Consider the following 21149-nt stretch of genomic DNA (forward strand, 5'->3'; position numbering starts at 1 on the left):
ATCTCGGTCAAATGTACATCTGGGGACATGCCTGAGACATATCAATGACTCTATTTGGGTGATAACATTTCATACGTTATCCAAACCAAGCTTCTTCCTTCCCAGATTACCTTTAACTGCAGCTGGAAGAGCTGTAGAACCTAGATGGTCTTGCCTGCCCCTGGCTGTGGCTTTATATCCATTCCCTTGAAAGAAAGAAGACAGGCTATTTGGTATTTAGATGGATATTCCAATCACTCATGTGCTGATGACCCCAATCTTCAGGGTCCAAGAGTTAGACCAGAGAGTATAATCCCCTACCCTCTTCCCCAGTAAAAGATAGTTCTTCTAGTCCTCTGACTTATGAAGGCAGCCATTGCAGAGGATCTCTCATGGAGAGAAGTAGAATGAAGGGCTAGATCTTTTTAAAAGACGGAAACAGAACTCAAAAGAAGAGTCAATTTGGAGAGGGCAGAACCAATCTTGAGGCAGCTCTGTACATGTTGGGCATCCCTAGAAGTTGCTGACATTCCAGGCACCAGGCCATTTAGCACCTCTGCCCCCAGAGTGGATAAGAGAGGCTTGAATAACACCAGGACAGAACACATGAGTGTTCAAAGGCAAATGCCTGATTATTTTACTATATCACTAATGATCTTCCCACATGGGGTTTCTAGGAACCCTCCTGGAGTCACACCCTGTTGGATATTTTCATTTTCCACTTCCTCTTCTTTCTCCATTGGGAAACTCCACTTTACTACTCTGGGGCTTCTGAGACATCTGGGAAGTACAGCTTCTTCACTGCTCTGATGGAGGGTTCTTTGCCCTTTTGGGGGGAGGGGGGAGAATGTCCGTTTTAATCAAATTTGAATCTTCTTTTGGAACATAGGTGGATTATGGAAGGAAGATGAGGACTCTTCCAGCGAATTAAAATAGTTGACTCATTCTTGGTTATTATCTCCCTCATCTTTAGTGTTTTCTTGTACCACTATTCTCTTACCTACAGTTTCAGTATTTCTCCAGAAAGAAATGGATGTTAACTCAGCCATAATGTTTACAGTAAGTCCACCCAGTCATTCATGGGCATGGGAAGGGTCCTCCATAACTTCCACAAGCTTAAGACATAGGATGACCAAGTTGTCCCTGTGAGTCAGGGTCTTTCCTGGGTCTAGCACTGAAAGTCCACATCCAGGGACTCTTATTCCCAGGAAAACCAGGAAAACTTGGTCATCCTAAAGATATGTCTTTAAATCTTCCAAAAGACCTGTCTTCTCCCACATAATGACAGAGGAATTCTAATTATTTTTTTTTTCCTGGTATTACCTCTTTTGCTTGAAATCCACTTTCAGTCACTTCTTCTGACTTCTGGTCCCTTATTATCTCCCCTAAATACTACTATCTAATTTCTACCCCACCCAGGTTAACAAGAAGGACAACTGACTCAAGATAATAGGGAACATTTTCTGAAGGATACCAGGAAGAGGAAACAGAACATGAATCCAATCTCATGTGTGCCAAGAGTTGTACCAGCTATGAACACATACCATGTTATCACAACATGGCGTAAGTACTATCATTGGTTCCATTCTCCGATAGCAAACCAAGGATTAGAGAGACAAAGTAACTCCCTGGAAGTCACTCTGCAAACAAATAATGGAGGTGGAATCAGATTTCAGGTCTTGTCTGGAGAAAAGTAGAGGTCATTCTGGAAAGGAAGTTTGAGGTTACAGTTATAAAATTTCTCAGAATGTTGAAGCCAAGGGGGAAAAAAATCTAGTGTGATGGAGGAGAGCAGATGAAGCAGCAATGTGGGAAAACTGAAATATATGCATTCCTCTTTTTTTAAATTTTAACACTCTTTATGGAACTTAAGTCACTTTGTAAGCTTTGAAACATAAAAATGTATTATGTATAATGTGGTTTGCTCATAAAATTATCATGTTTGGGGTATTTAAAGACCTGAGAACATAGGAAGAAGGAGAAGAGCTTGGGGAAAATAGCTTTTCTCTTTTATTTGAGAAAAGTTAAAACATTTCAGAAAAAATATTAAAAAGAAGTTTTTCATCCCCCCCCCCCCCCCGCCAATGTTCAAGATGGTATTTGTAGCCATTCACTTTTCCCTTTCTCTGTTAAACTTCAAGAACCCTCAAACTGACCCTCTAAGGCTCCCTCACGTGCCCAGGGGCCAATGCTTAGCATCACCATCCCCTCTGCCTCTGCATCCTCTCCTTCTCTCTAGTGTTGGGTACCTTATGGCTTTGGCGCCTTTCATTTTTCCTTGTCCTTTCTTCAGTCCCAGCCTGTCATCTAGCTCCCTACCCAATAAATAGCTCTTACTTTCTGCCTCTTCATAATTAATTAGTCCTTATGAGTAGTTAGTGTCTGTGGTAGTTCCTGGTGGCTACTGATCATCTCACTTAGCTCATCCCTGGGATGGGCTGATTGCTAGGTTCAGAGAACTCTTCTTTAAGACTTTTTGAGGAGTAAAGCCAGGGACCTGCCCTCTTACTACATCTGTTCAACTGATTAATACAGCCCTACCCTTGGGTTCCAGGTTTGATGGGTAGAGTGTGGGCTTGAATGTCACTCCCACTTGGCCTTTTGGTCAAGTGCACACCTACTGACCCCAGATGAGCCAGAGTTTTCAAAAGGCTTTGGTCAAAAGACTAGAAATAACCTTAATACTCACAATAGGGACTGCTTAAATTATGATGTAAACCATAAAATGGAATTGCATACAGCTAAGAAAGTATCAAGATAGAGCTACATCTACCAAATACAGTACTATCTTTAAGGAAATTTTAGTGAAAATGATAATAATTCAGGGGTTCCTGGAAGGCTCAGTTGGTTAAGCATCTGCCTTCAGCTCAGGTCATGATCCCAGGGTTCTGGGATGGAACCCCACATCAGGCTCCCTGCTCAGCAGGAGGGTCTACTTCTCCTTATCCCTCTGCCCCTGCTTGTGTCTTCATTCTCTCTCTCTCTCTCCCAAATAAATAAAATATTGAAAGAAAAAGAAAACGGAAAAATTCCAAATAACGAGAAAACACACTGCATATACACTAAATAGAATGAGATGTTAAGTACATATTTGCTTGTCTGTTCATAAAATATCTTTATGATCTTTGCAATGCCCAAGAAACTCTGACAGGAAGGTGACCTAGAGTATTAAAGATAAAGAGGAAGAGAGACAATTTTGACTAGATATCCTTTTATAGCACTTATTTTTTTTATCATTTTCGTGTATTGCTTTTTGGTAGTTGGTTAAGCAGATAGCTAGATTATACAAATAAGTAAATGAAAATATAAAGGTAATTTGACACATTGTATGCATATGTATGCTGGAAATTAATTAAGTGAAACAATTGCTGATTGATCAAATCACCCCTGCACACAGCATAGCCTGCATGCAGTCTACTGAATCTGGCAATACTTGTTTGCCTTTGAGGAAAAAAGGTGGATGCATGTGCCATCTGGATGTGCCTCTGGCTAGTCCCCTTGGCCATTTCATCATTTCCACAGCAAACATTAACTGAGAAGTTAATATGTGCCCACACTGAGATGGATGCTAGTAGTGTGGTAATGAATAAGACAGAGCTGACCCATCCTGATCTCACAGCAAATGGGAGATGGGGCCACCTCCATACATTACTGCACTACAATGTAACAAATGTTCAACCCAGAGATGCTGGGGGATGATCCACTAATGGGATTATTGGGGGTCTGGAGAAGAAATTGAATAATTTCAGAGCTAAAATGACCCTAAAGAATCATCCAAGTCAATCCCTTGATGAAAAAGTTGAGGAAACAGCTCTGAGTAGGGCCATATGAGGATAAAGTGGCAAGATGGGATGTATAAACAAATGATGAATTTTCAATTTTGCTTCATAACAAATTCCAGTATCTCAATGGCACGCAGCACGAAGTATCTCTTTAGCTCAAGTTCTGTGGGTTGGCTGGGGGCAGGACAGGGATTAGCTGGAGTGACTCTGCCCTGCTCCATGTGTCCTCCCTCTAGTGGGCATATTCTTCTCCTGGCATGTGGCAGGGATGCAAGAAAGCAAAGAGAAGCATGCATGCCTCAAGAGGTATGCCTCTCAGAACTGGCATGATATCACGTCTACCTCATTCTATCAACTAAAGGAAGTCACTTGTCTGAGCCTAAAGAGAAGAATAGGAAATTATTTTTTACTCCTTTAGTGAAGAAAATAAAAATTCCCAGGCAAAAGGTATGGATAAGAGAGGGCAGAGGGGGTCAAGAATTAGGGTTGACAATACAATCTACCCCATGGATTTATATACGCATTTGTAGCTCACAAGCCCAGTGTGGTAGGCTGCCTCTTTGGGAAAAGAAGAACTTGCTAATGTGGAGAAGTCTGAACACTCTAATGGGTGGAAGGGCCTGTAGACTATGCACAGGTAATGACACTGGTAATGTCAAGGGGCAAAACAGAACCTTACTAGAAACCTGGCATCTAGGAATTGATCTTTTCTTCTCTTTCAAAGCTCTTCCAGTGTGCCAAGAACTCTACAGAGGTGTGCAAGGGCTAGAGGGGATGGGAGCTAGGGCCACCTGCTCCGGGGCCAATTAGGAATTGAGAGAAGGGGGAAGGGGAGAGAAATGTATTTAGGGGAGGTGAAGAGATCATTGCTTTCAAAAGCAGAATCTTTTCAGCCATTTGTTCAAAGCCAACATAGGGACAAAATGTTGTTATAAGTGAAATGAGATGTTTTTAGATGATACAAGTGTCAAAGTGCAACCTTGAGGCCCAAAGAAAGGCAAGGGCCAGTGCTTTTTTTTTTTTTTTTACAAGATTGCTGATCTGTTAACCACAAGGTACAGGCTCAGGCCTGCCCACAGCACAACCGACCCCCAGGCTCCCTTCCTCCCTGATTAGGACCCGGAAGCCTCTCAAGCAGAGTAGGCAGGGAGAGGGGCTGGCCCGATTCCACCTTGGAGTAACAGGAAGAGTAACCTGAAGTGTTACTTTCACGGAGTGATAATGCCTGATGTCTCCTGGAGGCAAGACTTTGAAAGCTTGGTAAACACTATGGCAAGGACTGAAATAACTGTTATCATACTGTTTAACACCTAAATTGTATATATTGTTGCTGAGAAAGAAGCAAATTTGGCTGGTGGGTGTTGAGGAGGTTGTTTTCAGGATACCCAGGTTGCAAAGACATTCTGGGATGATTCACTGAGTTACTGATAATAAGGCACAGAGAGGAGAGAGACGAAAATTATAACAATAACTACCCAGATACAGAACATGTTTTGTATGCTGGGTTTTGCTATCAGATTATTTTTTCTCACTACCTCAATATTGTAGGGAGTCACATGACCTGTTCTCAACCAGTCAGAATCTTTCCTGGGACTTTGACTCTTAAGTGTAGAGATGCAAGCACTTGGAACTACTGAAGTTTCTTTATGGCACCTGAGTGGGTAATTTTATGTGTTAACTTGACAGGATCAGCTGCTGAGATACTTGGTCAAACATCACTCTGCTTGTGTCTGTAAGGGTATATCTGGATGAGATGAATGTTTGAGTGGACAGACTCTATAAAGCAGACTGCCCTTCCTAATGTGGGTGGGCTTTAGCCAGTCCATTGGGGGGCTGCATAGAAAAAAAAAAAAGGCAGGGTAAGGAAGAATTTGCTGTTTCTGGTTGTTTTCAAGCAGGACTTTGGTCTTCTGTGTGGTCCTAGAATGTATGCCACTCACCCCCTTGGTCCTCAGAACTTTACACTCAGATTGGAATTATATGACCAACTTTCCTGGTTTCCAGCTTACAGATGGCAAAATGTGGGATTTCCCAGCATCTCTAATTGTGTGAGACAACTTTTTTATAATATAGTTAACCCTTAAACAACACAGGGGTCAAGGGGCACTGACCTTACCCACAGTCAAAAATCCATGTATAACTTTCACTTTCCTCAAAATGAACTACTAATGGCCTACTGTTGACCTTATCAATAACATTAACAGTCGATTAAGACATATTTTGTATGTCACATATGTGAGATACTGTATTTATATATATAATATTTTATACATTGGAATTTTATTTGCTAATATATAATATATATTGTATTCTTATGTATACAATAACATAAGCCAGAGAAAAGAAAATGTTATTAAGAAAATCATAAGGAAGGGCAGCCCCGGTGGCTCAGCAGTTCAGCACCGTGTTCAGCCCAGGGTGTGATCCTGGAAACCGGGGATTGAGTCCCACATCGGGCTCCCTGCAGGGAGCCTGCTTCTCCCTCTGCCTGTGTCTCTGCCTCTCCCTCTCTCTCTCTCTGTCTCTCATGAATAAATAAATAAATAAAATCTTTAAAGAAAAAAAAAGAAAATCATGAAGAAGTACATTTATAGTAGTGTGCCATATTTACAAAAAAAAAAACAAAATCCGTGTAAAGTGGACCTGCACAGTTCAAACCCATGTTGTTCAAGGATCAAATATAAATCTCTTTTATTGATAGAGAGAGAGAGAGAAGAGATAATAGATGATAGATAGATAGATAGATAGATAGATAGATAGATGATAGATCGAATAGGTTCTCTGGAGAATGCTAATATAACCATCAAGAGGTTTGTGCCACCAAGGCCTTAAAGAGTTTCCCAAACACTTTGTAGTGTCTATTTCTTTCTTTTTTTTTTTTAAATTTTATTTATTTATTTGACAGAGAAAGAGAATGAGCACAAGTGGGGGAGCCTTAGGCAGATGGAGAGGAAGAAGCAGGCTCCCCACTGGGCAGACAGCCTGCCTTTGGGCTTAATCCCAGGACTCTGGGATCATGACCTGAACCAAAGGCAGATGCTAAACCTTAGACTGAGCCACCCTGCACTATTTCTTATATCCTGGGAGCTACTCTATATTTTTCTAATTCATTCTTTTTGCTTAAGCAATCTGGAACCAGATACTGTTGCTTACTGATAATATAACCTAGGAGATGGGCAAATACTATTCCTCTTTAAAAATAAAAATAAAAACAAAAAAGCAAATAACAAATGCAAGTCATAGAGGTGAAATTACGTTACTCAGCTGGAAGAGTAGAGTGGTAGAGCTGGAATCTGAACCCAGTCTGCCTAAATCGAGAATTCGTACGCTTCCCATTTTTTTCTTTGGAGTTGCTGCTCAGAAGATGGCTAGAAACTGGGCTGGGAGCCTGGAGGTGTCTCTTGAGCTACAGAAACAGAGGCATCTAACTTGGCTCAGTCTGGGTCAAAGAAGATGCTATGAGGTCAAAGTTGCATAGACTGAAGAGTATCAATTCTGATTCAGAGTCAAGTGCCAAATTGTGGATCTGCTACTAAATTGCAGGGGGTTCTGCTTCTTGAGGGACATAGGAGACAAAGTGTATGTGTTAGCCCCACTCTGTGTACAGACTTTGTGACTGGATATTGCCAGCCAGGCTCCTGCACATGAGACTGATTACATTTCATTTCCAAAAGGGTATTGGGTATAGATGGAATGAGGAGAACCAGCATTTATTAAGATAATCCAGCTTCTTTGAGGCTGTTCCTATCTGTAAAACTCAGATATTACATTACCTAGCTGGCAACATGGCCGTGAGAATTAAAGGTGAGAATATCTGTAATGCCCTTATCATGAAAAAATACAGTGTGTGGACAATACAGCATATAGTCATAATTCTATTATGTTATTCGGCAAGCATTATACATCAGGTATTATATTGGATACTTTTAAAAATGTCTTATTGAATTATTATTATACAAAGACGTAATTCCTATTATTATCCCCTTTTCACAGCTAAAGAACCTCAAGAGGTTAAGTACTTGCTCAAGGTCACATTAGCTATTAATTGGTGGCTATTATTATTATTATTATTGCCATATGGATAACAATTCTCAATGCATAAATCCGATCTATACATTGTGCACATCTATACGCAGACACAACCAAAGGTTGTTAGGCACACCTGAATACACAAGGAAACACAGACATTACACAATAAGTAAGTTCCCTGAATTGTAAAATCCCCTTCCCCATATACCGGGTGTGTCATTCCCTGTCCTACTGCTTCCAGCACTCCACCTCATAATCTGATAGGTTAATGCAGGGCAGATGCTAGTATGGCTTTATTGCAATACTTTCCCCAGGGTAACTGAATTTTAACCGATGAATGGTGGAAACTATAGTGCAAAAGCTGCCAGAATTATTTGTCCTTAGTGAAAATTCCAGGCCTATACTAGGATGACAAAAGGGAGACTCCTGGGGAAAGATCATTCATTCATTCAATGTAGTGTTATTGATCACCAGCCATGAACGACCCACTGTGCAAGGCTCCAGAGAGAATAATACAATGATAGAGGCATGGTCCTTGACCTCTCAGATATCAGAATCTGCCAGAGTGACAACATAAGCCGGAGAAAAGATCTTAACCATGTCCTCCTAATGCCACCTATAGATGGACAGAGATAGTCACAATAAGGGGATTGTCATTCCATTTAGAATCCTCATTGTGAATTCCCAAAATCCTGGAGATGTGTTATCCAATATGGTAGCCACTAGCTGCATTGGGATATTTATGTTTCAATTTAAGTTTATTAAAATTAAATAAAGTTAAAAGTTCAGTTCCTCATTATGCTAGCCTCATTTTAGGTGCTCAAAACCTCCATTTGGCTAATGGTTACCATCCATCTTGGAAGGGATGGATATAGACTATTGCCATCATCACAGGGATTTTAAAGGCTGCCAGACTGGAATACCAAAGAATGATGACAGTTTAGAGATATTTAAGTTCTATCCTCCTCATTGTACAAATGGTGAAACTGAGGCCCAGAGAGGGGGGCCAGAGAATGGGTCCATAGGCTAATTACAAATGGAATCTTCTAGTACCTTTGCCAAATAATATCCCCCACCCTCTGTCCTGCTCACTCAGTCTTCCCTCACAAACCAAAGGAAAGGAATCACTGATTTCATATTTGACATTGCTATACATATCCCAGGGGTAAAATTTGTTCTACAGGAGAAGCCCTTCTCCAGAGATGACCTTACTATCTCTCTAAGAGGTTGTGTGCACCAGTAACTACAAAACAACAATAGCAACAAAGCTTCCCTTTCTGTGTGGTGATCTTGGCATGCATTGTCTCTTTTAAGCCTCTTCAGCAACCCAAAGAGTTGGTATCATTATTACAGATAAGGAAACCAAAGCTTAGAAAAGTCAGGGACTTGCCTGAGGTCACCCAGCTGCAAAGAGAGAAATCTGAATTGGAACTCAGATCTTTGGATCCTAGAGCTCATTGCTGTGTGCTTCCATTCTAACCTACAATTGCGTTTTAAAGCTTTGCTTTAACAGGATAAGAAGCAAATTATAATTGCAAATTTCCCTCTTTCTTGGCCTTGCTTCAAATTCAAATACCAAAACAAATGTAAAACCAAAGTTTAAACAAGAACCATCCCTGCTGGAAAAGCCACACATGCTCCCTCCATTCCTTGCCCTATTTTTTTTTATCAGCTCTGTACAATGTCTCTGCACTGCAATCCCCAGAAACAATTTCCATAGGTCCCAGAAGGACCCAGAAAGAGCGTAGCTGGGAGACCTTGTCTGAAATACCTGTCTCCTGCTGTAAACACAGGACTGCACTTCCAGCGTGGATGTCAAAGGGTTAAAAATCAGATCCGGAGTACCCTCCCCCTCAACAGACATACCCACCTATCCCCAGCCCAGGTGTCCTGGATGGAGAAACAAAAGGCAGAAGGCTCCCACAAAGTTGAGCTCTTTCCAACCACAGCTTCAGCTGTGCCATTTCAAATCTGTCAGACAAGGAAGAGACTCAGCTTTATTCTTGTGTGATAAAGTGTTACCCTCTCTAATTCATGTAGGGTAAACCTCTTAGTGTCACTTTGATGACTAAAATATTTGTTGAGAGTTCTCAGGTCTCTTGGGGCAAGAGAAATGCAGCTGGCTGGAATTTGTTTTGCAAAAATAAACATGGCGAAATGAGTCCATGGGGACCACCTGAGTCCTAATGCGAGCATGAGGCTGGGTGGGAATCTAGACTGGATCTGTGTCATGTAGGGCTTTGGGTGTCAGCTAAGGAATTTGAACTTGATTTAGGAAGTGATAGGGCATGGTGGAAGCAGGTTTTTGTTTCATTTTTGTTTCAGAAAACTGCCATGATCTTGATTTATCTGATCATTTTTGCAAATAGTAAGCATTTACCATGTAAGCAGCTACTCTTCTAGGCCCTGGAAACTTTGAGGATCGACCAGACAGGTGCTGGCAGGTCAGGTTGTGATGGGACTCATATACATCTAGAATAGTGGTTCTCAACTGGGGGAAATATCGCACCCCCTAGGGTATTTTGCAATGTCTGGAGATATTTTTAGATTTCATATCTAGGGAGAAGTGGTATTTGCTACTGGCACCTAGGAATAGAGACCAGGGATGTTGTTAACATCCTACAAGGCACAGAACAGACCCCACAACAAGGAATCAATAAAATGTCCATGGTACAGAAGTTGGGAATCTCTGACCTAGTAAGTAATGAACTCATGAATGATATAGAACTTTTCCCCTGCACAGAGTCACTACCTGCTTATAGATACTACCATGGTGCTGGGCACAGACTATGTAAATAGTAGATCAATTTTAAAAAGGCACATGTGGGATGACTTTAGAAATTATCCATTTATAGACCAATGTGAGATAGTAGGTATTTCAGACAGAAAATTTGAACAAAAAAAATTTTTTTCCTCAAATGAGAGCTCCAGAAGATCAAACGTGAGGCATTTCCAATTTTAGTGACACAAGGTACTTCTGGGAAAATAATGATTCATGAAGCTCTAGGAATCAGGAAGATTCTGGGACAGACAGCCATAGCCTTTGAAGTTAACCATGTAGGGGACAAGCAGCAACCACCATTATTAAGCACTGAATACATGCAGGGTACAATGGGTTGTTTTATGCATCCCCCCAATGACCCAGTGAAGTAAGTCTGTTGTGATCTCCATTTTACAGATGAAGGAACAGAAAGTACAGAGACGGTAAGTAACTGGCCCAGGGTCACTCAGCTAGTAGGCAGAGCCATCTTGGGGGAGAAAGCAGCTTGACCCCAGAACCTATATTCTTGACCTAGATATCCTCTTGGGGAACTCCCTCCTGTGTGTGGTATTGGGAAAACACTAGTGTACTGATGAGCATCCCCTGCCCTAACCCACACCAGGGCAACAGGACTCTGTCCCAGAGCATTGACTCTTGAACTGTGTGACACAGGTTTAGGAAAACTAAACAGAAGTGGTTGATACAGATTCCTTCCAGCAGATGTTTGAAGCTTCCCTGGCATCTAGACTTGTGGTGTTGCCTCCAAGCCCCACTTTCCTGTCTGTTCTGCAAGCTGCCCCTTTCTCATCAGTAAACTCCCCCCTTTTGTTTGTAGGTCATTGGTCATGTCTGTTGTTTGCAAGCAAAGAATTCCTGGACTGGACAGAGAAGATCCAGGAAGGGGACTCTGGACCTCTTGGCTCTGCTGGCCTCTGGAGGTCAGGAGAGAGTCTATGGAGCAGGGAAGGCTGGAAGGTGTGAAGGCTGGCCTGAGGCTCAAAGGGGAGGAATCAGAGAAGCAGAAGGCTTCTTGCCTTCAGTTCAGATGACTTTCAGGCTGTTGGAAGCCCAAGGGCTCACATCAGGCTGCTGAGGTTTAAGCCTTGGCTTTGTCTAGCTAGCTGTATAACTTCAGACACTTAATGTCTCTGAACAACTTTCCCTTTCTTGAAGGGTGTGTATCTTAATATCTGCTTTGTGGAGCTGATGGAAGACCAATGAGCTAACAGTGTATTTCATCACTTCTATGGTGCACATTTCCCATATTTTATCATCTCTGACATTGGAATGTGGCTCACAGTTGATGATATGTCATCAATTATTAGATAAAATGGGTTTCTTTTTCTAAGTATAAAATACAACTGTGAGTTATTGATGTCATCTCAGGTTCAGTCATACAGGATGGCTGGACTGTTGTACGGGCTTCAAATATTAGGAATATTTTTCTACTGACACCACTAGCTCCTAGCAAGTCCTAAGCACTCAGTAATTGTGAGCTTAAAGAAGATCCCTCAAGAGTTTGAGCCTGACCGGAAGGTGTATTTGAACCCTTGAACCCAGTAAAAATCAAAGAGAGATCACCCTCGGGGGGTTCTTTCTTGGGGAGAGAGGTCAACACAAGGCTGCATACAGATCCCCTAGACAGGAAGAAACAATGAAACTCTGGTTGTAGGGAATCACATTGGATAGGTTCTCTGTGAGTTCAGAGAAGTCACACATCCTCTTTGTTACGCAATGTACAATACAAAACCAATACAAAACCCCCACCACCTCTGCTTCCTGCCGGCCAATGAACCACTCATACTGCAGGTGGCAACCAGGAATTCACCAGTGAACAAGTGACTGCTGCGTGCCCAGGCCCTGCCTGCCCAGTAATAAGCTCCTTCCAAATGCCATCACTCATCCTCAGCTTGGCCACATATTGGGGCGCTTGCAACTCTCTGGCGTTGTCCTTGTTGTAACTGTTCTGATTCTAATGCTCTTTATCAGATTTTATTTACTCTGACCTACAGATTTGATTGTAAGTGCACAGGTGGCTCATCTGGGCGTTTTCATCAGCATTCACCCATGTTAAATAGTTGACCAGGGAGAGGCGAGATACAGCACAATGACTAAACCGCCGGGCTCATGTCTCCACTCCAATATATGTGACCTTCCGCATAGGAAAGCCAATCAACGACTGTCAGCTTCAGTGACCTCATCTGTAGTATGTTCCAGTCACTATTCCATGCAGTTAACATAAAATAATTTATTATATCCTAGCAACGATCTATGAGGCGGGTGCCCTGTTAACATCTCTATTATCCAAGTGACAAAAAGGATGCTTCTAGGATCCATTGGAAAGGATGTTCCAATTACACAGCTAGACTGTAGCAGACTGTCTCCAGAGCCCATGCCCTTAACCACAGTTCTGTTGCTTCCCAAACTAATAGAAATACCTCCCTGATTACATAAACAAAGCTTTATGCATTTAATAACAGTCGGCTTCTGCTGGGACAGCTTCCATTTATCAAACACTTCCCATGTGGCATACTCTGTGCTATGTCCCCAGACATGCAATTTCTCTCCTCTTCATAAGAAATAGGAATAACTATTACCTTCCTTTTAAAGACAAGGACCTAGGTTCAGAGAGGTTTTTTTCATTACAAATGGCCATGGACCAGGCACATCACAGGTGTTGTGATAGAAGTGATTGGCGCACAACTATTGAGATGCCAGGGCTCCTGACTTTAAGACCATTCACTCTCCATGAGACCCCTGGATCCAACATCAGGTTGCATCTGACAAGGATGCAAAGAATCACTGCAAAGGGACAGAGCAAGACTGGGGGAGGGACCGTTGTGATCAAAGAATAAGGAGTTGTTCCCAGCTCATAGCGAATTGCCCTAGAATTGATCCTAAGATGCCAGAGCAAGAAGGGAGCTTGGCGATCATTTAGTTCCAGCCTTGTCTTCACAGTAGAAGAGAAGCTGGATTCCTGCCCAAGGGATAGAGCTCATTAGCAGAGCTGGAGCAAAACCCTGTGGCTTCTGACTCCCAGCCAAAAGATCATTTTTGCTAGCCACTCAACATGAAGAGAGGAGAGCAAACTCCACCGATAATATTTCATTTATTTTGGCATTACAAAAGCTGTGCATGTTTGCCATAGAAAATTGGGAAAATACGGAAACGAAGGAAGTTGTGACAAAAATAAAACAATCCTGTTTCCCACCACCCAGGGAGCTGTAGATAACTTGGCATGTTTCCTTCTAGGCCTTCCCCATGCATAGCTTTTTGTTTGTTTTGGTTTTAGTTTTTATATACTTGTGAATGCACTGTGTATACAATTTGTTACCAGCCTTCCCACTTATATTATAAATATTTTTCCATGTTATTACAGACTCTTTATAAACATTTTTTTTCTTTTCAGTAATGAAATGCAACAGTCCCCTGCCCTATTCCTACTTTCTGCCCACATACACATACCTATTGAGATTAGCTTGGGAACCAATTTTAACCATTTACATTAGTTTTTCTACTATTGTCTCCATATGGCTAAATAGTATGTGACCTCTATATTCTTCTACTTCGACAATTATCTGTTGGTTTCCTGCTATGATGGATGGGAGCTGGTCATGCTATGAGTTATGCTGGCAATGGGGCAGGTGGGCAGGAGGAAATATCAAGGAGTTACTGTCTTTGGGATACTTGGAATGTCTTCAATCCAGGATGTTTGCCTGAGACCCGTGCTTAGGAAAATATTATTTGGCTCAACTCATCTCCACCAATTATCCTGCCTAAATGATCTACCTTAAATAACATCACCTTGGGATTCCTGGTGCAATGGTTACAGGGAATGGAGAAAGACCAGAAGCCATTACAATGGGTGCCCATCTCTTATCCTGCCATTCCATCTCAACAGACATTGACACCAGAAATGTGCATGGTGCTTTTCTTCCACTTTCTCACTTGTAAGCATCAGAGCAAGATTTTTCCCCCAAGAGGATGGGCCAGGAACATAGACTACTTTGTGAAATCTAATAGAACAGTTCATACAATCTGCTGCTTTGGGGTTAAAAAGTCCTAGAACATTCTATTCCCTTTCTTCACTATCCTATTATTCATGTGGTGCCTCAAAATAATTATTTTCTGAAAGGATCTTAGCCTCCCAGATGCACTTCGAAAGTCACGAAAGAGCAGAGGAAACAAGCATTAGATGCAGCACCAAGCAAGAACAGAAAACAAATTGTCCCTGGCCCATGATGTATGGCACCCAGAATAAACACAGTGAGCTTCATGAATGCAAGTTCATTTTATTTACCATGAAATCCAACTTTAACTGCTGGCAAAACCATTAATTGTCCTCATCTACTCATGGAAATAAGCCCATCTAAATTATCCTGAAAACCCCAACTCATTGGGTGGATGAAAAGGATTGTCTTTTTTAAACTTAAAACATTTCCAAGTCACTTTAATAAAGTGGCAAAACCTGCTTTCTGTTCATTTCCTCTCTATTAAAAGTGTCTAAACAACTTATCGATTCCTGTAAAGAGAAAGAGCAGGAAAAAAAAGATCAAGTACAGATTGAATAAAAACTTAGGTGTTTATTACACTAGAGCTATAATTCAAACAGGCTTGGGAAAAGAACTTTTGTCTAATTAGTCATTGTAATCAGGTATCTATGGGAATAGGTGTTAATGCTTGGAATAGACAACCAATTAATCATGTCTATAGTCAGCATAATGGTTGGCATCAGGCTCCATGCTTTTTAGACTCCTGTACAGCAAATACAAAACAGGCAGCTATCCTGTGCTTTGAGTAGGACAGAGGCACGTCTCCTTTCTGCACTGTGAGGCTCTTGTGATAGCTCATCCCTGGGTGTCTGGATCCATAAAGCCTCAACCTCTAGCCACAGGAACACAAAGGCAGAAAGTAGAGGGAAAGCACACAAAGGGCCACACCACTCAGGAATGCATGATATTAATAATAAATGGCATTTTAAAAGGTGGTTACTCTGTGCCAAGCAGCCGACGAAGTTCAGTGTATATATTAGATCATTTAATCCTTACAGTAACTTTGGCATATAGGTGCTATTGTTCTCACCTGAGCAAATGATGAAACTGAACTTCTGAACTTCAGAGCAGTTAAATTATTTGTTCAAGTGTGCACAGATGGTGCTGGGACTCAAACACAAACCAATCTGACTGCAAAGTGTATGATGAATCTGTTTCTCATGTGAAAATTAATCAAGGGAGCCCTCATTTAGAATGGAGGTGGGAGGCCAGCAGGGGGAGCTCCCATGCCCTAGCACCTATCAATCGCAGACACAAACCCAAGAGGAAGAGAGGCACCTTGCATGTGGGTACTATTGTAGCTACTACTTTCTGACCCCAGCAGGAGGAAGAAAGGCTTTCTTTCTGCCTCAGCAACAGCCCAGCCAATGAGAGACTGTCACAACTCAGCTAATGAGAAACCAGTAAACTTGGAACTTCCAGTTTATTCCAATAAACTTTTTGTTTATAATAGCCCCTCCCAACCCTTCCCCTACCCCTTTGCTGTATAGAAGAGGTTCCTCTCCTTTGCTCTCCATGGTTTTGCTGTAGCTTGCTTTGCCTCAGATTGCAATTCTTTGCTATCTCCAGATAAACCCATATTTGCAGGTAAAATAATTGGAGGTTTTATCTTTTCAAGTTAACAATGCCATGGAACCATGTTTGTAATATATTAAATGAGAGTATAAAACTTCTGGATGTAGTGTAATTGCTTCATTCATAAATATTTATGAGTACCCACTATGAGCTGCACATTGGCATAAAGACACACACACATATATATATATATATATATATACACATACATATATGTGAGTCTAGGTTTAAGATATGACTACGTATCCTTTTATGTTCCTCATTCCTAATGACTACAATAAAGCAGAAGTGACAGTATGTGACTTAGGAGACTAAGTTATAAAGAGCCCTCTGGCTTCCTTATTATTCTCTCACTCTTAGGTTTCTTTGCTCTGGAAGAAGTTAGCAACCACGTGGAGCATCTCCCCATGGAGGAGCTCATGTAGAGAGAAACAGGCCTCTGGACAACAGCCATGTGGATGGGCCATCTTGGAAGTGGATCCTCCAGCCCTATTCAAGCTTTCAGATGACTTCAGCCATGGCCAACATCTTGACTATAATTTTGTGAGAAACTACAAGCAGCTAAGCCACTCTTGGAATTCTGACCTTCAGAAACCTCACAAATGTTTGCAAATCACTCAGCTTTGGGGTATTTTGTTGCACAACAATAGATAACTAATACTGGTGTGTGTGTGTTTGTGTGTGTGTGTGTGTGTGTGTGTGTGTGTGTTATTAAAGAGTGATCAAAGAAAGCTAAGGAACAACAACCCAGAACATATCTAGGGCCTGTTCCAAAAGCTCATTGCTCTTTACAGTCCTTTTCCTATGGTCTCCATTCTTAATTGATGGCACAACCACTCCCTCATTCACCCAAACAAAAAAAACCACAGTTCACTCTTGACTCCTCCCTGTGTCTATTCCTCAATTCCTACAGATTGGTCACCGAATTATGATAATCCCATTTCTTGTATCCTAAATGGTCTTGCTTCCCATCTTTTACCATTTAAGCCTCTCTATTTGTTCAAAAAAGTTACCATTTCTAGCATCTACTTAGTGAACTCCTACTCATATGTCAATGCCCCAGAACTCTTATTATTGCTGGGTCCCCTCTACCAGTTCTGTGCCTTGCACACACTTCTAGTTCTCCATTTTAAATTATTCTCTTGTCATCCTACTAGCCCATGAGTTCTTGGAGGATAGAGACTATGTCTTGTCTTCTCAATCTCTCCTATCTTTAGCAGATCCTGACAAAATCTGTGCTTTGAAAACATTACTCTACCAACAATCTGTTTCTGTGTAACAAATCATCCCAAAACTTGGTGGCTTAAAACAATAGAATGTGTGTTACCTCCTAGTTTCTGTAGGTCAGGAATCTAGTGTGATACAGTTGGGTCATTTGACTTGAGGTCCCTCATGAGTTTGCACTCTTCATCTCAAGTTTCAACCGGGGGGGGGGGGGGGGGGGGGGGGGGCGGGGACAATCCACTTCCAGGCTCACTCATGTGGCTGTTAGCAGGCCGCAGGTCCTCACTGCCAGGTGGACCTCTCTATGGGGCAGCTTACAACACAGCAGCTGGATTCCATCAGAGCTAGGAAGAGAGAGAGAGGTAGAGGGAGAAAGAGATGGTGAGCAAGGACCGAACCAGTCTTTGTAATGTAAGCTCAGGAGGGACATCCCATCACTTTGCCATATATTTATTAGCAGCAGTTTACCAGGCCAGTCCAGAGAGGTGATTACACAAGGGCCTGTATACCTGCAGGTGGGGATCACTGGGAGACTTGTCTCAGGACAGGACCAGCCTCGGGTGTCCTTCACCTGCCTTCTCTAACACCATCTTCATTTCCTCCTGCTATGCACCCCTCCTGACTCCTCTGCTCCCTGGCAATCAATGAATGAATGGCAGTCCTTCTCTAGATTCTGTTCATCGCTCATTTATTCCATATTTCAGCCCTGGGCATGCTACTTAACCTCACTAATGTTCCAGTTCCCCATCTGTAAAATGGGCTTAATCATAGGACTTGCTTCATAAGGTTGTTGTGGGAACTAAAAATGTACCTAAAAGCTCGTAGCATAGTTCTCAAAACAGTGCAACTGCTCAATAAACATAAGCAACCCTTTATTACTGTTATTACTATTATTATTTTGTCCATGAAGTTCAAGTTATCTAAAAACTAGCTTCCAGCTTCTTCTGTTCAGTTTACATTTGACCTCAAATTACACACTCTTGCCAACTTGATTTAGTGTGTGCATTTGTGTTTTTTCAATTATCAAAAACTAAAACTATCTTTAATAAGTAATAATTTTAATAATAAGAAGACAGCTTCTGTGTGGTGGGCGGCAAAAAGACACCACTTCTACAAATCTTCCCAGAACCAGAAATTGAAAAACCCAAGGAGGAGAGGGTAGTAGCCCATTGGTACATAAGCATGAGTGCTCAAGAACAGAGATTGGACATAGATTGAGAGTAAGATTCCCCAAAGCTGTAGTAAGGACAGAAATTAAGCTGGGGAGTGGGACCTTTTTGTATGCCTCCTACTTAAAAAAAAAAATTTCACTTGGCTTTCTTTTTTTTTTTTAACTTTATTTTTTTTATTTATTTATGATAGGCACACAGTGAGAGAGAGAGGCAGAGACATAGGCAGAGGGAGAAGCAGGCTCCATGCACCGGGAGCCCGACGTGGGATTCAATCCCGGGGCTCCAGGATCACGCCCTGGGCCAAAGGCAGGCGCCAAACCGCTGTGCCACCCAGGGATCCCCTCACTTGGCTTTCCTAAGCAATTAATATGGTCCTATAAAGTGAAGGATAACTGTGCCACAGGATCCAAGGGATCAGATCCTTACAGTCCATGAAGACTAACTCTGTGAAGAGGAAGGGGAATCACATGTATTGAGTGAAAATTGCTGAGCCATAGAGCACATCTGGAGTTCCACCGCATTATCTCATCCCTCATACCCAAACAGATTAGGTGGCTAGTTATTGCTGTCCTCCACTTAAAAAAGAAAATAGGTGGGATTCACACAACAAAATTCATCATTTCAAAGTGAACAATTCAGTGGCATTTACAATGGCATTGTAATTTTGTAATTGTAATAATTTACAATGCCATTGTACAATGGCATACAGTGGCATTGACAATGTTGTGCAGCTACCACCTCGATATAGTTCCAAAACATTTCCATCACCCTAAACAGAAACCCGGTACCCACTCATCCCTTCGTCCCCATTTCCTCCTCCTCCCTTAGCCCCCAACAACCACCCCTCTGCAGTCCATCTCTGTGGATTTATCTATTTTGGATATTTCCCATCACTGGCTTCTTTCACTTAATGTTCTCATACAATGGTTTTGAAGTTCACCCCCATGATGGCATGCATTCATACCGTTTTCCTTTTTATGGTTAAATAGTATTCTGTTGTGTGGGTATGGCAATTCATTCATCCATTCATCCTTTGATGGACACTTGGGCTATTTCCACCTTTGGGTATTGTGAATAGTGCTGCTGTGAGCATGTGTACAGGTTTCTGTTTGAGTTTCCGTTTTTAGTTCTTTGGGCTACACACCTAGGAGTGGGTTATTGGCTTGAGTGGTCATTCTATTTAACTTTTTTGAGGAACTGCTTCATATCCTCTTTCTACAGGTGGAGAAAACACGAATGCTTTAAAAAATATTATGTTTTTAAGTAATCTTTACACCCAACATGGGGCTTGAACTCAGGACCCCCCAGATCCAGAGTCACATGCTCTACCAACTGAGCCAGGCAGGTGTCCCCAAAACATGAATGCTTTAAAATGCTTTATGTTTAGAGTAATCAGGCCTCTCAGACAGAAAAGTCATTGCCATTTTCACTGGGTGACAGCCCCACGAGGGCAGGCTTCCTAGAGGAGGTGAGACTATCTAAAGGGAAGCAAGTCACTTGTCGGGGAATAGAAAATGCAGAGCCTAGACGCAGGGTGATATGCACAGAGGCAGAAGCAGGCAGCTTAGTCTGGTGGCAGATGAGGTCCTGTTTGGAAAGGACTCGGGCCAGAGGGGCCCCAATCCTTCCTCCTAAGGCACCAGGCCGCCAGTGTCATTATTTACCTTTATGATTTATCTTAGAGTCAGAAGAGCTGATGTCTGTGGGGTTTGCTTCTAGTTAGAACTGTTTATTCCAGGATAGGCTTGGGGCTCTGTCCAGCTCACTCACATATGTGTACAAGCTGTGGACACTTCTGCTTTCTAAAAAAATAGGTTGATTTCCTGCCTGCACACCTCCATTCCACAGGGAAGATCAGCAGGTATCCAGCTCTCCTTCCCCAGATGACACATATAGATGGCTGGCTCTCTTGCTTCCCCTTATCATGACTCAGCGGGACAGGGAGAAAACAATCTGGATCCTACCCAGCTGATGAGGAAGGAATGACCGGCCCAGATCATGCCACCCTGTGTCTAATAAAACTCTCCATGGCTGCCCAGTAGGCCATAAAATCAGTGTACCTCTCGCGCTGGGACTCGTATTTCCACAGGAGTAAAATCACCACCATCACGGCTGGCCCTCAGCTCAGTTTACCTTCTATAATCTTTTTTAGCCTTCACAGTGAGTCTGCCAGGTGGACAAAATTACTCTCACCTTACAATTAGGAAAGTGACAGCAGGTTTGAGAGAATCAGGGTTTGAACCCAAGCATGGCTGAATTCTGAATTCTGAATTCTGCTGCTGGCCTCCCAGCTTTATCCAGCATAGTGTGTGTGAGTCTCTAGCCCTTGTAGAACTGCAAGTATGTAATCTCCATCCAACATCACCCCTTTCGCCCCAACCCCTGGCTGCCACCACTCTGCTCTCTGCTTCTATGTGTTTGGATATTTTAATAGCATTTTTGTAGGAAGATAAAAGAGAGGAAAGTAGAAGGCCAAGAGTGAAGGAAGGAGAGAGGGAGAGAGAGACAGGAGTAAGTAGAGGGCTAGGGGAACTTGGGGGCCAGAGAAGGAGAGAGATCTCATGGCAGGGCTGGG

This window comes from Vulpes vulpes, chromosome 3, assembly GCF_048418805.1.
Source record: "Vulpes vulpes isolate BD-2025 chromosome 3, VulVul3, whole genome shotgun sequence".
NCBI lineage: Eukaryota > Metazoa > Chordata > Mammalia > Carnivora > Canidae > Vulpes > Vulpes vulpes.